The 22,245-nt window shown below is 47.1% G+C and overlaps 1 protein-coding gene across 1 annotated transcript in view; it reads left to right on the top strand.

Moving 5' to 3' along the window:
* Positions 1 to 493: 493 nt before the first annotated feature.
* The window catches only part of AKAP17A (A-kinase anchoring protein 17A), a 190,460-nt gene continuing 168,708 nt past the window's right edge, over positions 494 to 22,245 (top strand). The window contains exon 1 of the mRNA XM_069636739.1: positions 494 to 580. The gene's annotated coding sequence lies outside the window, so the exon portion shown is untranslated. The remainder of the gene's footprint in view (positions 581 to 22,245) is intronic.

Below are 22,245 nucleotides of genomic sequence, written 5' to 3' on the forward strand. Positions count from 1 at the left end.
AGCCGACCCCCTGTCTCAATCTGGTGTCTTACAATAACGTTCACGGGATAGGTATCCCGAAGAAAATGTAAATTGCATTCTCAGCCAGCCAAAAAGACACAGATTGCGGCTGCAGGCAGCAAAGGATTCCCGGTTCCTGCTCAGAAAAATAACCATGAGGGACAAGACGAAGTCGGACGCTCCATCACGGGTCTTGCAGAAACCTTCCCGATATCCCGATTGCACCAGCCTCAATCTTGAACTATGAGGGACAAGACGATGTCCGAGTCAGACACGCCATCAAGGGTCTTGCAGAAACGTTCCGGTATCCGATAGCATTTGCACCAGCCTCAAGCTCGCATGAGCCTTCCCGCTCACTAAAATTGCTCACGAAAAGCACAATGATGACGTCTAAGTCACGTGAAGAAGAGTAGGCGGGTCGTTGCTATGGTGCGTTTCTCGGATGGAAACTAGCCAGTATCCTGGAAGTGGTGCGCGCAGTCTAGTCTTTACCCAGTGATGCACTTCCGGTATCCTGAATAGGTGCTGTGTTGTTTGGCTTGATGCACTTGGAGTTGCTCGCCGGCGTTGGGTTTAGCAGGTACGGACGTGTATAGCAAAGGAGGTAAACGGTGGGTTGTGACATATAGGTCGTACCACGGATACTAGATACAGTCTTTGAGGATACGATTCAGAAGCATAGCTGCTGTCAACTCCCACGGCTGCGTTTTTTCTCTTGATTGCTTTTGCACATAGAAAAAAATGACGTGCCGTTATCTTGCGCCCCTGAAACATGCGTGTAGGACGTAGGGACATTTGGAAGATGTGTTGCTTCTGTGTCCAGATCGCATCTCTCGGAACATCTCCGAAATAAGCATATTAACTTCGTTCCAGAGGGACATTAGTTATAGACTTTAAGTATATGGTGAGGTGTGACTGCCAACTTACTGATCCCGCTGTTCTTGCTGTACCACACACCAATTTCTTGGTGGGAGGACGTGACTGTCAGTAATGATTACATTGCCCCTGTACGTTAACTACTTAACCCCTTAAGTACTAAGGACGAGTATGCTCTTCTAATTGCATAGACATATGTCCCTTCATGCCAATTTCCTTGAAGGCCCATGATTTGTTCTAACTCTTATTTTACACATTTAACAGAAAATACAGCGGGTGGAGGATTAGGTTTAGGTATTCATTAAAGTGGGGGTAGTTGAGTGGGCAGGGGTTTTCCACCTGCATTTTTTTTGCAACCAAATGTGTTAAAAATGTGTGCAAATGTGCCTCGAACAGGAAACATCGTAGATCCAACAAATTCACAGAAAACTTGACTCTTGTGTCGTCGTCACTGCTTTTGCTTGTTCCGCCCCCAGAAGCATTATCTAGTCATCAGCAGCAGTCCTTAAACAAAGCTTTTCTACACGTATCTCCCTGCAGATTTGGCGTAGCAGTTCCCTGTCATTACTGTTCGTCTTGAAAACACACAGCTGCGCATGATATTCCGTTGGGTGTTCCAGTGTTGATCGCATGTGCATTTCTCTGCTTTAACTGTACACAATATTGAACCCACTACGAAATGAGGTTTTGTCCGGTAACGTTCCCATTTCCCCCCACATAACTCCTGAACACTATATGCGATCCACGGGTTATGGAAGGAACGCTACGTATTAATGTATACATGTTGTAATAATGGGTGTTATTGCCCAATTTACTGCTGTACATTGATGCAGTAGATTGATTTGTGCATATTAATTTGCTGCATTTCTTCACTGAATTGTTTCATATGATCTTTAGTTACTGCTTTTGCAGAGCATCCTGGACCCCCGGCCCTGAGGGCCTACTAGCTAATGCTGTATTCAAAGGTAGGCCGGAATTACGGGACCAGTTGTTTATTCTAGCTTTTCATCAGACTGAAGGATGGGAACGTACTGGCTAGCTGGTGTAGCTCAATTTTAATTCCAGCGTTTAAGAAGGGGGGCCACTTGGATCCAGCAAATCGTAGGCTATTGGCCATGCTGGATTCAAACGGTAAGATTTTTTTTTTATAAACTTTATTTTTGGGTTGCACATCACGATACACTCACCTCCAATCTCCCATGCAAGTTACAAGTATGGTATGCATTTCATAATCGTACAGATTTTATCAAGCTGATGTTATACGTCAGGCCATTATTGTTATGAGTACAGTAGACACAATGCCTATAATGGGGGATAGAGTCTCATAGTAGAACCACAAAGAGTTTACATTTAGTTCACACTTTCATCATCAGAATTTTCTGTATCGGGACATGTTTCAGTTAGGTACGCCCTGAATGGTGCCCAAATGTCTTTCGGTTTACATGGAGAGGGTATCGTTTCCACATAGTTTTCTTCGCATTCGTTTACGTAAACCAGTGCACAGAGGAACTGATCTATCGTCGGTGCCTGTGTGCTCTTCCATTTCTGGAGGATGCATTTCTTTGCTACTGCGCATGCCACATTGAACAGTCTCCTGATTTTTTTCGGGGACTTTACTGATGTCCCCGAACAAGTATTTCTGAGGGTTAAGGACTGCAGGGATTTGTGTGACCTCCTCTAGGATGTTAGCCACCCTGCGTCAGAATTCCGCTACATGGGGGCAAGCCCAGTACATGTGAAAGGATTTAGCGCCTGGAGCCAGGCATTTTGGACAATTATCAGATGAGGTGACATAGAATTTTGCCATTTTTACTGGGTGAAGTGTAGTTTATTCAGTATCTTGAATTGTATTGATCTCAGACCTGCATTCAATGACATTTTTTTGGATAGGAGACATTATCTAGTCCTTTTCCCCACATCAATAGCAGTGCCCATGTCCTCTTCCCATGATGTCCTAATGGTGTTTTGAGTTTCCGTATGTGTCTGAATAATGTTATATAGTTTGGATATTCCTGTGCCCGCCTGAGAGTACAATGATTGGTAACATGCATGTTCGGGGGGCTCATCTGGAAATGTGGGCCAGCGTTTCTTGAACGCCGCTTTCATGCGATGGAACTGAAGGGTGAGCAGTTGATTTCCGCCAACCGATTCTGTGAAGTCCTCAGGGGTAACGAATTTACCGTTCGGGAACATGGTTTTCATGGTGAGTTCATAATCCAGGAGCCAGCTTTTCTGGATGTCAGTATCATAGGTAGGTGTAATCTCTGGGAAATTCCAGATGGGAGCTTGAGTCATAGGGGTTGTCTATCTGAAGTCGCTTGCCAATCTCCGCCCATGCCGCAATTGTACAAGAGGTAGGGTCAAACTTGCAGTTATCTCTATACCTTTTCGTAAATATGATTGAACGCAAGTCTGTTGGGCGAACTGAATGTCGCTCAATAGGTATATGTGGTGCTGTATCCGAGGGGTCTTGCCAGAATTTTGCATAATGTGCCTGTGCTGCATAATAGTAGAGCTCGAAGTCGGGAGTCGCAAAGCCACCCTTTTCATAGGGTTCGACTAACTTGGCCCAACTGATTCTGCTTGCCCCCCCGTTCCAGATAAAGGTGATGGCCATGGATCGGAGGTTATCGAAGAAGGGTCTTCCCGGCCAAATAGGGACGTTACAAAAGATGTAGAGGAGCTTAGGGAGTATTGTCATCTTGAGCACTGCAATACGGCCAGCTAGGGAAATGGGGAGTTTAGCCCAGATTTGAAGTTTCGAGTATATGGTTTGCAAAGTAGCCTCGTGGTTGTCAACATAAAGGGAGGTACTATCCCGGGAGACCAGGATTCCCAAGTATCTGATGTGGTCGGGTGCCCATGTGAGGCCGTGTGTGTTTGTGGGGCAAGTAGTGGCAGCAGTCAAAGGAAAGATATCGGATTTGGCATTGTTAATCTTGTATCCTGAATATGAGGTAAAGTCGTTTATCACGGTCAGTATGGGAGTCAGGTTCTTCTCGGCTTCCCGGACATATAACAGTGCATCGTCCGCGTACAGTGAGATGGCTTGGTACGCCCCGGACATATATATATGCCTCTCGGCTCTTGTTCGGCCCTGACTGCGGCCGCCACCGGCTCAATTGTCAGAGAAAAGAGTATAGGAGAAAAGGGGCACCCCCTGTCTAGTTCCTCTGTGTAGCGAGAACTGTTCAGATAGAGTTCGGTTAGTAAGTACTCTGGCTTTGGGCGACGAGTAGAGTAGCCTGACACATCCTGTCAGATAGGGGCCAAATCCGAACTTGCGGAGGACCTCAAACATATATATCCATGAAACCGAATCGAACGCTTTCTCTGCGTCCAACGATATAGCTACAGCCTGCGCCTCTGGTTTAATCTGTGCCAGTATGCAGAATAGTCTACGCAAGTTTAGAGCCGTGGATCTGGTGGGTATAAATCCACATTGGTCAGGATGGACCAGGGCTGTCATCTTAGGGAGTAGTCTAGTGGAAAGTACTTTTGCGTATATTTTCGCATCAGTGTTGATCAAGGACAGGGGGCGGTATGAGGAGCGTTCGTGGGCTGGGCGTCTGGGATTCAGAAGCACCGTGATGACTGCTTCCGTCATGGATTCTGGGAGTGAACCAACATCAATGGCCTCTTCCCAAACCGCGTCAAGTACGGGGCCAGAATTGTGCAAAAAGATTTGTTTAGTTCGGCACACAGGCCGTCTGGGCCTGGGATTTTACCTGAGGACAGCGATTTGATTGCCTCGGCAATTTCATCGCTTGTTATGGGTGGCTCGAGGGCCCGGTTGTCTACCAGGCTCAGCTTGGGGAGGTCAATCTCACTCAGATATGTCCGTATACTGTTTTGTGTACGACTGTCATGATTAGCATACAGGTCAGAGTAGTAATGCGAGAATTCGAGGTTTATTTCGCTTTCTCCATTCGCGACTATCCCGTCCTTCATTAGGATGCTCATGATGGGAGAATGGGTGCGCTCACTACGTAGCATGCGGGCAAGATGATGGCCTGCTCTATTGCCCTCCCCGTATCTGCGTGCTCTGATTGGGATGGCCATGTATTCTTGTTCTTTGGTTGCCAGGTCTCTGAAAGTTTGGAGATATGCACTAATGTCTGAGAGGATACGCTTGTCTTGGGTCATACTGTATTCAGTTTCTAGTGTGTCGTCCAGTTGGGTCCTGATTGCTTTAAGGAGGCCAGTCGTCTTGGACATCAAATTACCCCTTACCCATACCTTAAACGTCTCCCATATCGTCGCTCACCTGTCTACGGAGCCTTTATTCAACTGGAAGAATTCTTCCATGTCAGCGCGGAGGGTATCTACAACGCTCGGATCTTTTAATATGTTGGAGGACATCCTCCATCGCCGCGCTGGGCGGTTTATATCAGGGAACCGAATGTCCAAGGTGACTGGAGAGTGGTCTGAGAGTGTGCGCGGGAGGATTTCACAACGTTCGATACAGTTAACCAGGGGGAATGAAATGAGCCAGTAATCTATTCTGGATTCAGTGTCATGGACTGAAGAGAAGAACGTATATTTTCTGTCAGTAGGATGGGTCCCCCTCCAGGCATCAGATAGGGCAAGTTCCTCTTGAGCGTGGCGAATAATGTTCGCTGCTTTGGAGAGGTGTCTGGGTCTACTGGAGGACCTATCCAATGTAGTGTCGAGGATGGTGTTGAGATCTCCCCCCCCCCACAGGATCCAGTAATCTGTTGTCAAGCCTATCACTGTAAGAAGCTGTATGTAGAACTCTGGGTCGTCCAGATTCGGACCATATGTATTAACTAGCAAAAGTTTAACTCCAGCCAACGTGCCCCAGACCACCACATATCTACCCTGTGGATCTATCTTGCATTTTTCAGTGGAGGACCCCAATGAGGAGTGTATTAATGTAATGACCTCACTGCTCTGAGAGGAATATTCCGTGTAATGCCTGTTGCTACCCCATTGCCGGAGGATACTTTCATGTGTAGCCTTCAATGCATGGGTCTCCTGGAGCAATGCAATATGTGGGTGGTGCCTGTTAATATATGCACCCACCTTACTAGCCTTCGCTCTATTGTTTAACCCTCGAATGTTCCAAGTGATTAGTTTCAGTTGAAGCCCCTTGGGCACATTAGTGTTTTGCGCCATTTTCGTGCATCATGATAACATAAGGAGAAGCTTTCTTACAAAGAGTGTCAGCGAGCGAACCCGTGAGTGCAATTTTATCAGTAAACCAGCAACAACAAACAACGATGAACATTTGTGCCTTGCGCCCAACCGGGGCGTCCTGAGGTCTTAACCTGGGTAAGTCAAATACACCACTTATCCGGCGCCCAGGAGGGGCTACCCTTGGCGTTGACATGGTTTCCAAACAGTGAAGCCATTCCCTATCACCCGTTCCCACCCCCACCCACACCATCGTACCCAACTTGATGATGATCCCCAAGACTAATGTATGGGTGTTCCCCAAAGAAGGGGACGAGTCCAGCAACCCCGCGTCGAATCGGGCACGACTCATCCGGTTTTTATAATACGAGGGGGACATAGGTCATCCCCCTTTCCTGTCCTGTTTCCAGTATTCTCAAATGTCACCGCAGGTTAGCCGCTCCTGAAGCTAGTTCAAGTGTGTTGAAGAGGCCGATCAGATGGGTTGTTGCAGATCATTTTGATCAGGCTCCCGTCTCCCGGGTGGAAGGGGTATCGAGGCTTCCACATAGGCGAGGGCATTTGCAGGGGATTCGAAAAAATGGGCTCTCCTCCCCCCCGCCCCCCCATGCTGGATGCGAAGCTTCGCCAGAAAGAGGAGAACATAAGGAACCTGTCGCATTCGAAGTTGACGCTTGACAGTGTCGTAGGACCGTCTCTGGGTCTGGAACCCTGCAGAAAAGTCCGGGTAGATTTGGATGTTGTCGGTTCCGGACCTAAGAGGACCCTTCTCCCTCGCCAGTTTAAGGATTACATCCCTGTCCCTGTAGTTCATCATTCTGGCTATCACCGTGCGGGGAGGCGCACCCGGCCTGGGTGGCGGGGCGGCTGAGCGATGTGCATGCTCCACAAAGAATTGGGGCGAGAACGCCTCCTCCTCAAGGAGAGGTCTCAAGAGGTCCTCCAGGCGTGTTTCCATAGGGCCCTTACAGAAGTTCTCCGAAAGGCAGACTATACGGATGTTGTTTCGTCTGGAACGGGACTCCAAATCGTCGCACTTGTCACGAAGCTTGTTCATTTCCCCTCTAATTTGTGCAATGTCCTGGGTGTTTTGCCTAGTGGAATCCTCATTTGCACCAATTCTAGTTTCAGTGTCTGTAATTCTAGCACTTTCCTTGTCCAGGCACGTTTTCAGTGAACCTATCATTGAGACGATGTCATCAAGCTTAATGTTTATTGCAGGGAATCCATTCTGAACAGTTGTCAGTAAGTGATCGAATTTGGTGTCCTCTGCATCGAGGGGCGAAGAAGAGGATTGAGGATCCGGGCCCTCAGGTGAAGCTTGCGAGTTTGTGAAGGAGTCCATCGGGCCCGTTTTCCTGGTTTTACCCGGGGTCTTTGCCGGCATGGTGAACTTGCAGTTAAAGTCGGCCAGGGGCCCTCTGGCGCAAGGGGACCGTGCTGCGGGGGTCCGCCGAAATATGTGCAAAGGGAGTGTAGGTCTCGCAGCCGGAGGAAAGTGTTTAGGTCCACGATCACCTCAAGTCAATGTGTCTCGTGGGACACGCAGCCCGGCGGGCATGTAGGCAGGCGAGGGTGGGGTGTGTGGGCAGGCAGCGGGTGCCCCAGGCCGCTTAAGGGTAACGACGGATGAGTTGTAGAGTTAGTCGTTCACATCCGCTAGTCTACCAAGAATGTATCGCGGTCTCCCAGACTCGAGCGTAAGTCAGGGCGTTGCTGAAGCCCCCAGTATATAGTACGCGGCTCATGGGGGGGGCTCTGCAGGACGGACGGATGGCCGCATCGGTGGAGGAGAGAGGCGGGAATTTACCGGATGGCGTCTGAGCGGGCCCCTGATGTGGGATGGGCTCCCACTCACCGCCGCCTCCCAACTCCCGCGGGCAATGGGTGCCCCGGGATAGGAGAGATGCCGCCGGGCCTTTGCAGAATAGGGCAACCGCGCTAACAGCCCGAGGCTGGGCCCCACACAGCACCCACCTTCAGGAATATGAGCAGAGTCAAGGGGGGAACACCCCCGGTCGCCAAGCCGCCACAGGATCCGTGTCGGGGGGGGTTCGTGGTCCTCCGCTGGCGTACGCTCTCCGCGCACGCGCTCTCCCGGATGGAGTAGGCCGGCAATGGACCCCGGCAGCAGGTTTGCAGGGAAGGCCGGTACGCCGCCGCTGCAGGAGACGAGGTGGGGGGGAGATCCGAGGGAAAGGTCCCACCGCTGATGTTCACCCAGGCCCGGGGGGCCGTTCCAGGACGCCACAAGTCAGCTGGGACACCGCCGTCAAGGATGTGAGGTTCGGCCTGCCGCCGGGCCCGGCGTAGCCGAGGAGCCGCGGCACTCGCATAGGTACTCGCGGAGCCGCGGATCTGCCCGGAGCCGCGGCACCAGGAGCTGCCAGGTTTCTCAGGGTTAGAAAGTCCGATTTTAGACGGGACTTCGCCCGTGGGTGCAGCGTCAATTGCAGGAGCGGCGCCGCTAATTAGAACAGCACAATGTGGGGTGGAAACAGGAGTTTATTGCTGCAGGATTCATCCCGGAGAGGAGCTCCTCTTCTAAGCGGCCATCTTGTCGCGGAACAGCGCCCCCTTCCAAACGATAAGAGTTTTGCCTCTTGTGTTATGGAAGCTTCAGTCCTGGGGTTGCTAAGTAAGCTACCGACAGGATTTAGGTGGAATCACAGCACCTCCTTTTAATGTTCTTGCCCTCCAATACATCTTTGCAGAGACTACACGGAACAGCAATATTTCGCTTTGTATATGTTTTATAGACTATGCTTGTGCATTTTGATTCTGGCTCCTAAAATTTACTTTGGGAAAAACTTTTTGAATTGGAATTGTTTATTTGAGCTCATAGAAAGCTCACATACTGATACTGCAGTCGTTGTTAGAACTGATCAGACAGGACAGGTAACAGAGCACACTTTAACGGATAAAGGACTTAAACGGTGTGCGTTTTAGCACCCCCTACTCTTCAATCTGTATGTGTCAGATATGGACCAGGGATTTCGTGCTTGCTGCAGTTTTTCACCTCGTATTGCAAGCAAGCACGTGCAGCCCTACAGGTAAGGGGTGTAGCGACCCCTTTTACTCCCTAAAAATTGACAAAACTCCCAACAAAAAATGGGAAACCGACACGTTGCTTTTACCCACACAGCTCCATGAATGTTTGGAACTGTAGTGCACATAAAAGTAACCACCGTTAATACCCCCTGATTGGTTGTAGTAAACTTGTATCTTTTTAATGTGTATGAATGAATACGTGCAAAGAAATAATAATTTCAAAAACATTAGTTTTCCAATTGGAACATAATTTAACTTGATTATAAAATACTCCCATTGGGAAATTGACGTATTGTTACTTTCTAAAAAAATATTTTACTCCCAACTTTAAAAAATAGGGAGTAGAATACTCCCACTTCAAAATGTTATCTGGCTCACAAGAGTACGTACCCTGGTTAGCATATGCAGACGATAGGATTTTATTGGATTGCACGCCCATTGGCCTTCAGTGTTCGTTCTGTGCATTACATGAGTATGCAAACAACAATAATATGCTGATAAATTATAAGAGAACTAAAATTATGATCATAGGCACGCAAAGATGAGGAAAGTCTAGTTGCAGTTGGGGGAATGCAAAGGAGCCATTGGAAGCTGTGGCGACCTAAATATATCTGGGGGGTTTCCTGTTATCCTCTGTCCCAGTATAGCCTCTATGAAACATACCAAGTATTTAAAAAAGGGCCTGCAGTCCGTCAGTTTATTCTGTCGAAGGGTGGCAATAGTATTGAGTGCTTCCTTGAAATGTATACAACTCGTGTTGTTCATGCAGTGCTATATGGAATCGAAGCTTTATCGTCAAAGTATTTTAAGTGGTTTGATAAATTTGATGGCAAACTTTTGCACTCCATCTTGGGGGTACCTCGGGCGGTCCCAGTGGATGCCCTCGCATGTGCGCTGAGTATAACTTCACTAAAGGCACTTTGGCGGGCTTGGTTGAAACAATCTTGGAATTAAGCGTAAATGGGCTCGATCTGGTAACTGTCCCATATTTGGCTTAATTGCCCGGGCCATTGAGGCTAGCCCGCAAAATAAGCTTTCTGCCAATCTGGATGTAACGATGCAAAAGCTATCGGATTATTATTTCCCCTTTCAGATTAGTATTGTCCCACTTATCTCCTAAAGCTAAAACCAAAAACCCTGTATTGGGAGCGTCGATAAATCTGGATAGCCTGCATAAGAAAAAGCAATAGGTGGAATATTCAAAATCTGGTTTTCTTATTGGAAGCGCTCTGCAGTATCTTTTAAAGCAGTGTTCTTCTTTTATTAGATGTTTTATCATGTATATTCGTTTTAGTATACTGCCCACTAATGAATACTATGGCGCATTGGCTGGCATCCCTAAAGAACTTGGAATATGCGGTTGAGACAAGCAGGCATTTACTATTAGAATGTCCTATGCTGGAGTACTATGGACTATTATATTCACTGCCTCTTCAGTGGTGATGAGTGGGGCTGCAGTATATGTCTGAAAATAGGTACTTCTGATGGTAGAAAAAAAGCTGGCATAGCAATGTTCTCTTAAAATATTTTGCTCTTTTTATCTGTAACGGTCTAGCAAATTAGCATGATGTTGTTCATATGTTGATGAAATGATTCCTGTTTTCTGTTTTTAATCAATTGCTATGTTTTTAACATATCTGTTATTAACTGGGTAACTTAATTTATTTGTATGTCTTTTTCTGTAGTGCAAAGGTTCAATTAAACTATAAGCACTTAATAAAATAAGTTACTGCTGCTGTTACAACCCCCTCTGAGGACTCAGACGCTCTGGATAGTGTAGAGCAAAAACCTGTGTACTTGGTGATCTGATCCACAATGGGCTTTTTGTGATATCCTTTTTTTCTTCCCCCCTGTTTAATGTCACTGAATGCCTAGATTATATTTGATCTTGATCATTATTTTTGTTTCTTAATGATACAACCATGTAAATACATAGCTTTTTACACATTAATCCATCACCCAACCACTCAGTATCTAGCTACATCGAGTACTGTGCTTTGTCAGTTCTAGATATTGCCATCACAGTAAAACTTTGCTGTAATCTGAGTTGCACTTTCATGCTTACCAATAACGTAGCATGTTATGTTACCTTACATTTATATAGTGCCTCCTGTCATTATTCATGGTGTCAGTGCTGTAAGAGTCTGAGAGGCCAGTGGTGGAGTTATAAAGAAGGTCATTCAACAGTCATTGTATATAGATGGGGGTAAGAAGTAGGATAGATGGGAAGCTCTAGAAGTTGTGATGGAGAAGATGAAATGGTGGAAAAAATATTTGTATTTATTGAATTTTATATAGCACTTAACATGAAACAGTGAATACATTACAAGCAAGTAACTATACATCATTAATCAAGTAACAGAGAACAATATACAGAACAATTGACCAAGAGCACATAAGAATAAGCATGTGTAGGAGAAGGCGGAGGTGAGAGAAACAGAGAGCTGTCAGGTAGGAGATTGGAATAAGTAGGATTTTAGAGGAGTATGAGGTGATGGAGCGGAATGGGAGGGGGAGACAGTTCCAGTGAAGAGGAGCAGGAAGTTGGAAGGAACGAAAGCGGGATGGTGCACAGGGAGCAGGTGGGACAGTAAGTAGGAAATGATCGGCGGAACGAAGTGGGCGAGAGGGAGAGTAGAATGAGAGGAGGGAAGAAAGGTAGGGTGGGGTAAGACAATGGAGAGACTTGAAGACGAGACAAAGAAAGTTGAATTTGATTTGGGAATGAAAGGGGAGTCAGCTCAGCGAGAAGTGAGAAGAAGAGATAGTCGTGAAGACAGAGAGAACGGATGGCAGAATGGAAGGTAGATTTAAGGGGGGCAAGATGAGAGGAAGGTAGACCGAAGAGGAGAGCAGAGCAGTAGAAAAGTCAAGAGGAGATTAAGGAGGAAATTAGGAGTTTAGTTGCGTGAAAAGTTAGAGGTTGAATTTTGCGAATGTTATAGAGGTGGAAGCTACAAGCACGGGTGGTGAGTGAGATATGGTGAGAAAAGGAGAGATTAGACTCGAAGTGTAGACCAAGATTGTGGGCAGAGGGGGAGATAAGGAGCTGAGAGGGACAAAAGAGGATGAAGGGAGGAGGAGGAAGGGAGTTAGCAGGAAAGAATAAGACTTCAGTTTTATCAGTGTTTAAGATGAGAAAGTGGGAGGACATCCAGGATTTAATACTAGTGAGGCAGGAAGAAAGTTTAAGATGGATGTTGGGGGTAAAAGAAGAAAAGGAGAGGAACAGTTGGGTGTTGTCGGCGTAGAAGTTGAGAAACACCAAAGGAAGAGATAATTAGCGCTACAAGGGAGGTATATAGTGAGAAGAGAAAAAGGCCAAGTACTGAGCCTTGAGGGACACCGTAGTCAAGGGAGTAGGTCGGGGAGGTGTGGCCGCCACCAGGAAACGGCAGAGGTGCAATTGGATAGGTATTAGGTGAACCAGTTGAGGACTGAGCCTTTAAGGCCAAAGGAGGAGAGATTGTCGAGAAGTAGAGGGTGATCAACCATGTCAAAGGCTGCTGAGAGGTCAAGAAGAATGAGAATGGAAGAATGTTTAGAATAACGGGCAGTGAAAAGGGTATTAATTACAGAGGTGAGAGCGGTTTCAGTGGAGTGGTTGGGGCGAAACCCAGAATGAGTCGGGGGGGGGGGGGGGGAGGGAGTAGGGAGAAGCTGGAGATGAAGGCTGAGAGTAGACAAAGTTTCAAGGAGTTTAGATAGGCAGGGTGAGAGTGAGATGGGGCGACAATTGGAAGCCAAGAGGGGGTTGGCTGTGGGTTTTTTCAGGATTAGGATAATAGTAGCGTGCTTGAAGGCAGACGGAAGGAAAGGTAGCAGTGGTTAAGCAAATGAGGTAAGGTATAAGGAGAGGGTATACTTTGGGGATGAGAGAGGTGGGAATGGGGTCAGAACCATGCATACAGCTGGGTCAAATTTGTTGTGGGTCTGAGCTGAATTTCATGGGGCGTGGTGCAGGTGTTAGGGAGAATTCTCATTCTATGGCTAATTTCCCTTACCTATAGAGCCCCCCAGCAGCTTTGCTGGATTTGAAGGGTTTGTTTCTTTTTTTCCTGCTAAGAGCGAGACTCTTTTTTTTTCCCACTCTTAGGCATTTTCGCTGTGTGTGTTCTAGGCTATATTTGTGTTTAATGCCTATGGGGTTGAGAAAGACCCCATAGGAACCATCTTTGTTCACATGTGTTAAACAACACCCTCAGTGCAGTGACACAGGGGTGTCGTAGCGACCCCCAAACATAGACTCCATACCCTGGGACTGACTGCTGTCTCCCAAGGCATGTAAAGTCCCCATTGACTTACTAGTCCAATCCTATGAAATAAACCAGTACAACCCATCTTACTATGGAGGTACTGGAAGGGGTTACCCATGTTCATTTTCGAGAGGGTACCGTACAGTCCCTCTCTCAAAAGTTTCTGGTTGGTGGCAGTGGTTACTACCATAAATATTCGATAGCGAATATTTCCCAATGGGATTTTCACATTGTTCGAGGCTACCACTTTTTCTGACAGCCTCTAACATACCGTTGGTGCATTTTAATATTAACTTTGCTCCGGTAGGTTTTATTTGCCAGAACTTAATATAACTTCTTTCTCGTGTCTTACTCTGAATTCCTAAACCAGGTCGGGGAATCCTTTGTTCGTCCTTTTGGCGGGCTTCTGCCAAGAAGCCCTCCTTTCGGCACCACTGAGTCTGGGGTGGATCCATTGTGTGGGAGGGGGAGTAGGACCCCTGGACCGGGTTGCCTCTGCAACCCATGTCGCACTCTATCCTGATAGGCTGGAGGGTCTCCCGCCAAGAAGACCACTCCACTGTGTGAGTGACAGCTAGGTTGTATGAATGGGGATCTTTTTGCATAAAAATAGTGTCCTGAGGACTGGAAGAGCAAGACGTTGCCACTGGAACTTAGAAGCCAAAGAGGAGAGAAGCCAAAGACATCTGCAAAGCCTGAACCATCGGTGAAGCCCTGCTGCAGCGTCTCACCACTTTTCTCCACACGACGAGAGAAGATCTTCATCTGCAAGAGCCTTCTTTACTTGAGCTGGTGGGGCCAACCAGTTTGCCAATCGCCTTCCCGGACCTGCCTTGGTCGAATCTCCCGTACCCTCTACTCGGAGGCCGGATCGCCAGGCACCAGTCCACCCGGACCGCGATTTAAAGGAGCGTACCTTTTTATTAATCGGGCAGCACCGTGGCTGCTTTCATCCCTGGGTAGTACAGTAACTCGAACCTTCCTCCACGACGAGAGCCCCTCTTCCTCTGCTGGATCCCCCAAACTGCAGGAACTACCAGGAACAACCGCCACCGCAGGAGCCACTTCTTCATTTTAAAGGTACATTGTTCCGCCAGCCGCCCTTTCTTTGCGGTAGCACTAAAGGTGTTTTAAATCCTTTACCTACCTGTTGGGTTGGCCGCCCCTCTCTCTCAACATTGTCTATTCGCTTTCTGCATCCACCTTTTCAGCATTGTTATCAAAAGACTTGACTGCAGCTACAAGAACGTTTTGCTCCTGGGCCCTTGCCCTGTACCACTAACTCTGGCACAGGCCTACTGACTGGCTACATTTGTTAGACCTGCCTTCTTTAGATTGATTCTCATCTAGAACTGTGTGGTGCACCAATTTCTTACAACTACCCTTTCCTTCCCTTTTCTAAACCTTGTGAAATGCCATTTTGCTCAGTTTTCATTTAAGTATTGTTTATACTGATGCACTATCTTGCTTAAACTGGTTCACAAACTTAGGGAAGTGTTGCTAGGGTGTTTAAGAGACTATTTCTATATAATTTGTGCTTTCCCTCCCTTGTGAGGAATTGTTAGAAGAAACATTCTGTGTAGTTGTCACTGCCGTTTTGCTCAGTTTTCACTCTGGTTCACTTGGTCTACAATTTAACTTGAGAGTGTGTATATTTTTCTGTTGACTTAAAAACGGAAACTTACTTGATGACTGTGTTACATGTGTTTATTAGAGGTGTATAAAATATAACTACTTTTTAATACAAAGCTTTGGTCAGTGTTTCTTTATGCCACAGTCTTGTAGGCCTATTGTGTAAACCCTGAATACTGCTAATCTCCCTCTTGAGATAAGTCTGACTGCTCAGCCACAGCTACCAACTAAATCTTTGTGGTACAGACTGATACCAAAGGGGATTTATTGCTCTCACCTGTAGTCCTAATCTTGTGTAGTGCTCCCTAAGGGAACTGCACCGGATTCTGCCTAACAGCAGGAAAGGAGAGCTGGCAGGAGATAGCTGAAAGCAGAGCCACAGGCATCTGTCTGTAATTACTCTGTGCCATGAACAGGGTCATATGGCCGACGAGGCACAATGAGTTATGCTCATATAGAATAGCATGGCATTGTAAGAGGAGAGCAGTGCAATGAAACACATGGTTTTTTTTGTCTTACCTGTAGTCCGGTGTGCTTGTTTTCGTTCCTAGCTAGCACAAGCAGTTCTATAGTTTGGTGAGCTTATAATCGTCCATAGCTGTCATGTGATCAAAGATGGACTTGAGAAAGGTAAAGTGAGACACAGAAGTAGTAGAGGGGTGAGGTCTAAGGATGTCTCCTGGATAATTGCTAAGAATCAGGCAGAGGAGTAGGAAGAGTTTGGTGGAGCTTCTGAGGACGTGGATGTGCAGAGAGGGAAATTACCACCAGAATAGTGCTCCAGATAAGATTTTGAGCTGTGATGATTTTACTTCCTATTTTTAAACTTTGAGAGCAGTTGCAATTTCAAGAAGGTAAAAAGGAATTTTCGTCTTCGCAAGAGTAAAAAGTATGTAACATGCCGACGCATATAAATAGTTAACTGTGTGAAAATTATTCTCATGTCATCGATCCACATAGTGACAGAAAATAAGCTTTCTCTCGCAATTAACATATACAGCAGCACCCTCCCATCAATGAAACAGATAATGCACTAACTCTCTGGGCTTATCTTGCATGCAAAGAATCTCATGGTCAAATGTTGGCTTGACGGGACGAATAATCAGTGCTTATCTGTATGAACCACTACATAAAGTTAAATACCTATCTGGATTACCTCTCCATGGACATGTCTTGATATTTGTTACACATAAAAACCGTTTTATTTTGTACTGGTGCTTGAACAAACTGGAGTGTCGGGGTTAGAATTGTCGAACTGTGGACCGTGACTAGTGAAAGCCAGCAGTGTGGGTTGCACACCCTTAATTTACCTAAAGTGCCAGAGCAATGCACGTCAATGGCGTCAGTGATCTTGTTTTATTTGTTTAAAAATCTGGGCAGTGCAGCCATGCATTCACTTTAAAAAAGCATAATCTGTTTGCCACAAAGCGTACTTCTCAATGGTAACTAACTTGTTCATCTTTTTACTGATGGGGCCCAAACGTGCTGGGAAAATAAATATGCATGCATAAATCTTCTCTACAGGACCCCTACAGATGCAAAACACAGCAGAAGTTAAAGGAAAACATTCACTATCTCACTGTGTGACGTTTCTTTCTCAAAGGAAAAATGCAGACAGTTAAGAGAGTAAATGTCTGATCTGACCTTTGCACTTCTGTCAAGTGATCTGACCTTTGCACTTTCAAGTGATCTGACCTTTGCACTGCCCTGAGCTCTCATGTAGTGTGTGAATGATATGAACAGAAAGATGAAAGGTGTTGCATTTACACTATTTTAATGTGTAACAAGGCCTGGTACGACCCTTATCTATATAACTGTTCTTTCTTTGGTCAGGTCCAGGTCCAATATGATGGGTCAGTGAGGAAGCTTGTTCACTGTTTTCGGGCTGGAGGGAGATTAGCTGTGAGTGTTCTAGGAGTGATGGGATAAAAATATCAGGGCCTCTAGTAGGCCAAATATGGCGACGCTGCCGCTGGATGGGAAGGTGAAAGGTTGAATGTGCATCAGTGGGGGAACACAGGAGGCCTGAAAAGGGTAGAGTTGTAGGCCCGAAGCAGTGCTTTTGTGTTAGTCAAGTAGATTAAAGCGAGACTTCTTCTTGAGGGAGGAGGGTTTTGTCTCTTGGGGTAGGGTGGGGGGGGTGGTGGTGATGGGTGAGAACCAGGTCTTCAGAGCTTTTCTAAGGAGGTGGTGGTCTTCTATGTTCGGCATGTTCATCACAGGTCGAAGATGTAGGGGAGTGCATTGGGCCATGTCTAATTCTAGTTTGAGGAGGAGTGAGGTGAGTGTGTGAGAGGGTAGGTGAGTAGGCACATTGAGGGTTGGAGGATACAGTGAGTGCAATGATCCATTTGGTCTAATTCTAGTTTTAGGAGGGGAGAGGGTCAGTGGATCGGTGCGTTGAGGGGTAGAGGCAAGGAATGCTCGCAGCATGGCGAGTGAAGTGGGGGAAAATTGCAAGGGGACTGAAGGAGTTGAGTGCTGGCTGATTTGGTGGGGCGGAGGGACGGTGATCAGCATAAGTGGATTCATAGTGAACTGGGTGAATGGGATGGGGTGTTTTGGTCGATGTGAGGGTAGTGATTGTGAGCTTAGTGTAGTGTAGTCAATGTTTCTCGTGGTGAGAGGTGAAGATGATGTGAAAGGGAGAGGGTGGATGAGGGGTTGTAAGCAGAGGGGAGTTGGGTATAGAATGGGGAAGTGGCTGTATATATAGGACGAGTGTAGTGGGTTAATGTTGCACAGTCTGGGGAAGGGGGCAGTGTATGGAAGAAGACTGGTAGGAGGAGCATGCATGGATGAAGGGGTGTGGGGTATTTGGGGACGGGCGGAAGCAGGGTTTGAAGTGGAGAAAAGGTGAATGAAGTGTTGTAGGGTGTTTAAATGGTGGGGAGGCAAATGGGGGAACAGATGTATCTGGGGTTACAGGGTAGGGAAGGAGGGAATAGTGTGGGAGGTGCTGATGGGGGTACAGTGTGTGTAGATGTCTTGGAAGATATGGTGACTGGAATGGTGATGAGAGCAGAAAGGAAGGGCATAGATGGTGAACATAAGTGGGTGATAAAGGGAATGGATATTTTGAGAGGACGATCTGGGTGTGGAGCAGGGCTTTTAAGTGGGCTGGGGCTTTGCCCCGCCAGACTCCCGAAACTTTTATTGAGCTGGGCGGTGCCGGGGTTCCCACCATTAACACGACAGCGAGGAAAGCAGCGTTAAAAAAAAATATATAATTTTTCTTTTTTTAATTGTCCCAGGCCAGGGATTCGAACCGGAGCTCTGACTGGGACAAGCCAGTATCATATTGCGTTGTGCTATTCCAGAGATGCTGGATTTCTTTTTGTTTCATTCAATAGACTGCATTAGACACAAAGCTAGTAACGGGCTTTGTCTCAAGCAGTCTATTGAATGAGAAAATATCAAATATCTTACAACGGGTCGGATCTGTTACTCTTTCAGGACTTGTCCCAGACGACCTTGACCAAAAGGAGAGAAATTGTCCCGATCACCCAGGCACTTAGAAGGATATACGGTACAGATGGACATTTCCGTTTGGCATGGTGTTTGAATGGCAGGGCAGGCAATATCGGATCACCACCATGCAGGAAGGAGCGAAGAGTTGATTCCTAGGACGCGGCAATTGAAAAGGGCCCACATTACCACATTCCTGTCACCATTTACCCCAATCTTTGACAACCCAGGGTTGACCCCAGGTCAAGGGGGAAGGACCTTTGGAGCATGGCGGGAAGGGGGATGCCTTAAGGTGCTGGATACGTTTAAGGGACCAGAATTTACCCAGTGCAAGGAAGACTTTGGGTTGGAGGAGATGGAGAGGTTCCGATATTTCCAGATAAGACATTGGGTCACACACCCCACAATCAAAGGGACAGCCACGAGAGATTTAACCCGATTCAAGAAATGCCTAGCGTTGGACTCAAGGGGATAAACATTTGGTGGGAGCAATTTATGCTTTAATCAAACCAGGGGAGACGCTAGGGGAAAAGAAATATGACTTATTGGCGGGGTAAAGGGTCAGGTCATAGAAACGGGAGATTGCGAGCAGTTATGGGCCAACATTCCAAATTTTACTTGATCTCTACAATTTCAAGAAATATTGGACAATGTTTATGTTCCAGTGGCATCTAACCCCGCAGAAACTACATACTTTTTACCTCTTGGTCTCAAATCTCTGCTGGAAAAATGCAGACCGCTGGGTACCTGGAACCATATCTGGTGGGAACGCACCCATATCAAGGAATATTGGAGATTAATGGGAAAGGCTCTGAAACATCTGAAGGGAGGCGGTAATAGAGGCCTGTCTATTTTGTGGCTGGGGGGGGGGCAACTGCTACTACCCTCCAAAGTGGAGCGAAACATTTACATAATTCTGATGGCGGGTGCATTGGGAATAGTGCAGAAATGGAAGGCAAAGGACCTACAATCTGAAAGTGACTGGGTGGGAAAAGTGTGGAATTTTGCTCTTTTGCAATGGGCTACTTACTCTCTGCAAGGTGATCAACAGGCCTTTCGGGAAGACTGGTCAAGGGTTATGTGGTTTCCCTAGAATGGGGCAAGGAGGAAATGGTGTCCAAGGAGCATGAGACTGTTAGGCCTGGTGGAGCGAACCAGTTGGTTTTCTTTCAAGAGTTTAAAACTCCACAGGCTTCTAGAAGAGCTACCCGAAAGGAGGTCGGACCACAGGGGTTGTGGGTGGCGGGGGTTACCAATGTGTAAAAGTTGTTAATAAAACGTTATATGGAGAAAAAAAATTGTTTACACATGCTTGTGTTTGCCAAACAGGATATAGGGCCTCATTACGACCCTGGCGGAGTGGGTTTACGCCAGCGGTATTCGCGGCGGACCCGTCCGCCCCACTACGAGTTCCCGTAGCGCCATGGAGCGTTTTCCGCCTGGTTTTTCCGGGCGGAGAAATCCATGGCGCTACGGGACCTTGTTGTTAATTACGCCACCGTATTTTACGGTGGCGTAATTAACGCCTTCCCCACTCCCATTATACCCTATGGGGCAAAAATGGGAATGGGGAAGGGTAAAATGGGAAATGGGGATTTACCGCCCCGCCAACCTCGGAATGGGGCGGTAAATCCGCCAACCCCCATGGCGCTATCGCCAGCTTTCCGCCGTGCTCCATGGTGCATTTGGCGCCACGATTTCCGCCAGGGTCGTAATGAGGGCCATAGTTTGCTTAATGAAAAAATCATCCTGATTACTTCTAGTTTGCAATTATTTTTGGTTAGCGCTCCCACACCGACGAGTAGAGGAGATGATTACTGCTGCGCACTCTGTCCATTAGCCCGTTTAAACTTGCAGTTAACAGAAAAAAATAGGGTCGAGAGCCCTGAGGGTAAGAGAAGGAGAGGAATGATGGGTGAGCTGTGCTTTGATTGAACCAGGTAATTTAAATGGCTAGCTGTGCTACACAAGTATCAATTTAATGAGCAAACCTACAGAATTGCAAAGCAAACTCCTATAAGACAGTGCTTGTTTTATGCCTTGCAATTCTACATTTTAAATGCAGTTATGAACTTATCAACAAGTCGCAGCTTTATAATCCCGAATCTGAGTAAACTGCACTACACAGTTTAATGCATTCCCTCTCTCTCATACCATGCGTTAAGCCCTAAGAGGGGGAATTTATTTCCATCTCTTAGGTAGAGTTGATTTTTCTTTTGTTCTTTGGGAGAAGCTTCTGTAGGTGCATAACTGAAACCGTGGTCATGCATGTGCGAATTTCTGCTTCTTTGCATGTTTTTGTTGTCGTGGCATTTTTTTGAATCACGAGTCATTTGTGGTGGCATGGCCTGGGAACAGATCATTACTTTGGGTTCAAGTGACAAATTCCAACCTCTCCCAAACATGTCCTAAAATAGTTTATCATTGAATTTGTGTTACTTTGTCCCAGGAAACAATTGAAGGATGAATGCATTGGAGCAGCCTTGAGAAAATACGTAATTCACAATAGCAACTTAACTCTTGGTGCCACAAAATATAAAATCTTTCTATAGCCCTTGGTTCTCAATTTGTCCTGCTTCCATGTGCTGCAGTAGTGCGCGCTATTGTCTAGGTGCCCAGTGTATTGACAGTGCTCGCAAAATATCCTTGTCCGCTCGCATAGGCCCACAGTGCGGGGGGAAAAAAAACAGGACTGGATGGAACAACGCCACTTGACAGCTATGGTCTACCCAGCGGAACCCAGGGGCAGGGTGACATGAGGCTCTGCCCTCAACGTCTTACTGCCTTTCCCTCCCGAGAGGGCAGAGCAAGAACTCCCATTTTCCACCCACCCCTAGTTCCCCCTCCAGATTTGAGGCTGGCACCGCACTGCCCCGGGGCTCTGGCTTTGATGCTTTGGAGCTTTGCTGTCCAGAGAGGACTGTGACACCTCATGGAGACCCAATAGCTCTTCCTGGAACTCCCCCTTGGACTATCATCTGCAAGCTTGCTTAGCCTCTTCCTCTGCAGCGAAGCCCCTTGATCTCCACCTACTCTGTGCATGGAGGAGCCCGTCCCACCATGAGACTCTTCCCACCGACTATTTGTGGGGGTTTATGGAGCCGAGCCGCAGAAAAATTTAGTTGACAGCCAGGCCAGCAGCGACTCGGGCTATCTGGTCCGACCGCCATGGCCAGTTCAGGCCCAGCCGCTCTTTCTGCTTCCCACATCCTATGTGAAGGCCGTCTGGTCTGCTAGGCTGACCGGAAAGGGAGAAGAATGCTCCCCGCCCTGCCCAGCCTTCGCCCCTGTGGGTGCACTCTGGGAGGGTGGGAGTTCCATGTGCACCCTCTGGCTGCGCCTTTGTCAAAAACATGGATCAGCGGATGACTTTCAATGGATCGCAAAGAGGTAGCTGCTCTGCTACTTAAAAAAACCCTGACCCAGAATTGTGTTATCTGCGAATGATTTAGCACATGGTTCCCCACAAACATGCAGCGCACTACAGTCTAGAGAGGTAGCCCCCTTTTGTGCACACTTGAGTCCAGAGGTAAGCAGCTCAATGCACTGGCCCGGAGGCCGGCTATCCTTGGTCAACCGAGGCTCCACAGCATTGCAGAATTGTTACTCTTTGGGGGGGGGGGGGAATTCTGACTTGAACAAGCCAGTTAGCCCTGTGGTAACTTTTCCGACACTCCCCTTCTTGAAACCCAAAAAGTCAGAAAGATTGTGAGGCCCCACTTTCACGGTCTGTATTCACACTGAAAATCGAGATCAAGTGAAATCTTGCTCTTCTGCTTGGCAGGAGGTGTCTGTCCTCCATGAG

Source organism: Ambystoma mexicanum, chromosome 7p (assembly GCF_040938575.1).
Source record: "Ambystoma mexicanum isolate Mex_15411 chromosome 7p, UKY_AmexF1_1, whole genome shotgun sequence".
Lineage (NCBI taxonomy): Eukaryota > Metazoa > Chordata > Amphibia > Caudata > Ambystomatidae > Ambystoma > Ambystoma mexicanum.